This window comes from Chrysochloris asiatica, unplaced genomic scaffold, assembly GCF_000296735.1.
Source record: "Chrysochloris asiatica unplaced genomic scaffold, ChrAsi1.0 scaffold00005, whole genome shotgun sequence".
Classification (NCBI taxonomy): domain Eukaryota; kingdom Metazoa; phylum Chordata; class Mammalia; order Afrosoricida; family Chrysochloridae; genus Chrysochloris; species Chrysochloris asiatica.
The window spans coordinates 18,773,366-18,776,973 of record NW_006408523.1 but is presented as its reverse complement, the minus strand read 5'-3'; the positions used below and the strand labels follow the sequence as shown (position 1 = coordinate 18,776,973).

Here is a 3,608-nt window from a genome sequence, read left to right as displayed (position 1 = left end):
TTGATAAAGCAGGAATATTTACTTTTTTCTTCAAATTGGGAACGGATGCTTAGAGAATGAAATTTGGGGTGAAGTTGCTTTAATCACACCCCGAACAGACTGACGCCCAGAGTAACTTCCTTTCTCCCACGCGGCCCCAGGCGGCGCCTGTCTGGCCGTCGCGCGCGCACCAACGTCTCCCTACCCCGGGGCGCGCCCGCAGTGTGGGCGGGCCCGCGGACTCTAGGGCTCGCGGGTGGAGAAGGGCTTTCCCTGGCTCTGGGCTCCGCGTAACGCAAGCGCAGTAGCGGCTTCTACGCCCACCTGGGAAGCGACACGGAAGTGGCCGTTCTTAGCGGCAGCTTCCTGAGAATGGCGTTTACCACAGGTTTTTACCTGTGCTAGATAATTGAGCCTATTTTAAAGAGAGGATCTTCTTTGAGGGAAGCAAAAAAAAAAAAAAAGAAAAAGTGTAATAAATATTTGCCGAAACCCGGGATCGAACCAGGGACCTTTAGATCTTCAGTCTAACGCTCTCCCAACTGAGCTATTTCGGCGCCTTTCTGCTGGCTGTTAGAGGTGCTTATCCCTGAGTCCGCTGTATGTGTCTGTTCTTGTCCCAGAATTTGTAACATTGGATTTGTGTTGTATTAAATGATGATCGAATTCTTTCGCTTTGCTTTTTATAAAGCACGACTTGTTATTATATGCAATCAGTTCCGACACACAGCGACCCCGTAACAGAGTTTCCGAGGCTTTAAATCTGCGGAAAACATGATTTAGGTGCACTTAATTCATTACTTACTTAAATATAATCCGAACTTCTGGCATGATAAACGTGAGCCTGAAAGTCACAGTGTGCCATACGATTTGCTGACAACTCGCCCAGGCGCGGTGGAGCGAGGCCCGCAGGCCGGCTACTTGTCGTCTCTGTGGCTTGCTCCCTGGTCTTGTTCCTGCAGACCCTGATCAAGGGGGTCTTTTGGCCAGTCCTTGCTCACGCACCACTGCCACTGACCGCAGACACGATTCACCCTAGACCACACGCCCCCGACAAGCCTCTGAGCCCAGCTGACAGGCAGTGTTGGCGCAGCAAAAAGGCATAAGGGATCAGAGAATGCAAGTAACAATCCTCAGGACGGCCTGTGTACCTTGGCAGCCTCCTTGTGATCCTGGAACCTCAAAATCCCCATCTTCGCTTTGCGTGGAACTTGGCACTTTAAGGTACTCCGTAAGTGTTGGTTGAGCTAATGAATGACGTGTCATGTCAATATACACTACTTTCTGCATTTGTCAACAAATGTTTATCAAATACCTGTTAGGCACAGACATTTTTTGCAAAACCAAATACCTTATTATTTTCATATTTTTGTCTCTCAGATTGACGTGTAAACAAACCCCTGAAGGCGGGGTGTTATTTTACTATCCTTTCAGCCTTCTCCTTGGAGCTTTGCACTTAAGTATAATCTTCACAGCCAATCTTTATGCATTGATGGATTCAAATGTGAAAGAAAAAGGACATATAGAAAATCAAAATTGTGTTTGTAATCACTGCGCCTACGTTCTAAGGACTAAGTTTTTTGTTGCGTCAAATCCAGACAGCAGGTAAATTTGAGATTTAAAAGAAGCCAGTAAGGAGGGAGAGAGAACAAAGAAAGCTTGAAGCTGGATAGAAGTGGAAAATGGGCTGGGGGGGTTGGGGACTGTTTTGGAGTGAGAGGAGAAAATTTGAGTGTGGCGCTGTGAGATAAAAACTCCACCGCAAGCTCCTCGGTTCAAATCTTCCAGCCCCTCCTCAGAAAGCTTATACAGAGTCGCGATGGATCGGAACCGACTCAACTGCGCTTAACAGCAACAACCAGTGTGAGGGAAGTACATAAAGAGATGGGAAAGGAGGGCTTTTACAGGCTTGTGGTTGTGTTGTGAAGTCGGTGTGTACGGTTCTGAGGAGCAGCTGACCTTGTGAATCACAATCCAGTGCTGATCCTACAGCCCCACACCAGGCATCCAACTACCCTCTAGATTCTTAGTGCCCTCGAGGAAACAACTTGAATTGCCATGAATTCACTTTGAGCTCCAGATCGGTCATTTCCCACCTGGGTTGGATCATGAGACAACACAGTTTCTTAATCTTTACAAAAAATTATGTCTTTAGATTGAAATCTAGTCTAGGAGGTCTTTCCCAAAATATAAAATGAGGAAGGCCACATAGATTGGGCATTAATGAGATACCACACATGGTGTCTGGGTTTTGTTCTAGCTACACCTGCGAAGCAGCAACTCCATGTATTGAGAACCTTGGTTTATTAGTTTCCTAGACTTGCTGCAACAAAATACCACAAAGTAGGTGACTTTGAAGAATATAAATGTTTTGTCTAACGGTTTTGGAGGCTAGAATTCAAAATCCAGATACCTGATATGTTCATCCCTCCTGAGAGCTCTGAATGGGAAATTGTCTAATGCCTCTGTTCTCATTTCTGGTGGCGCCTAGAAATTTCTGGGAGTCTTTGGCTTGTATCTACTTCTACAATCACATGGTTATCCTTCTTCCATCTATATGTGTCTCCATGTCTGTTCTCTTTTATAAAACACCCCTCAGAATTAGGATCCACCCATTTTAGTCATATCCAGTTAGGATCATAACCCAGTTTGGTATGATCTCATGTTAACAGATAGCCTCTTTAAAGACCCTATTTCCATTCACAGGTACCAAGGGTTAAAAATTCAACATATCTTTTGAAAGAGGATACAATTCAGTTCCTAATGCTAGGTAGCTAGGAAAATAGCAAGTAAATTTTGATGAGAGTTGGGGTGGGGGACACTAAGAAGAGATATGGGGTCTGAGCAAAAATGGAGGAATAGGGATAAGAAAGAAAAGGAAAAGCCCGACTGTACTTCACAATTTCTTGTAACAGAATTCCTCTTGGCAAATTGTGAGTTAATAGGCACTACATAGCAATAGCAATCACTTTAACATAGTGTTGGATATGTCACTATCTTGTTTAACTATTGATGACAGGACATTTAACATCATCGACTTATGACAAAAAAGGTTGAAAGCTTCCAGGAGTACATGACTGGGCGCCATGATTCCCCGTCTGGGCAGTGCAGAAATTCCAAAGGTGCTGGAGACTATGTGACGTTTTTTGAGGGAGACATTGGAACTCCACGTTGTGGGACCTGGCACTACTAGTACTACTACTAATTCATGATTTCTACAACTAGATCACTCTACATTTCTTTCAGTGATGTCATCTCTTTGCAAAATTTTGCTTTCAGGAATTGATAGGATAAAAGATAAGTGCCCATAATCCATCTAAATCAATATGGAACAGGAAATGAAGGTGTCAGAGCCCCATCCACTTGCGTGGTTTGAGAAGTTGAGTCTTGCCCAACAGATGTGCACATCCCATTGGTAAACACTGTAATTTTTTTAAGAACGAAATACTTTTTATTTCCTTTGGCTTACGTGTATTTTTTTTTCCCAAGCAACTACAAAGTTAATGAACTTATTATCTGGACCTGAGTATTTAATTTTGTTGTTGTTGTTGTTAAGTGCCTTCGAGTCGGTTCCGACCCATAGCGACCCTGTACAGGGTTTCCGAGGGTGTAAATCCTTACGGGAGTAG

At 44.0% G+C, this 3,608-nt stretch overlaps 1 non-coding gene across 1 annotated transcript; it reads right to left on the bottom strand.

Annotated features, from left to right (window-relative positions):
• Nucleotides 1-463: 463 nt before the first annotated feature.
• Nucleotides 464-536, bottom strand: TRNAF-GAA. Its single transcript has one exon. It is a non-coding gene; the product is annotated as a tRNA-Phe (tRNA).
• Nucleotides 537-3,608: the final 3,072 nt, after the last annotated feature.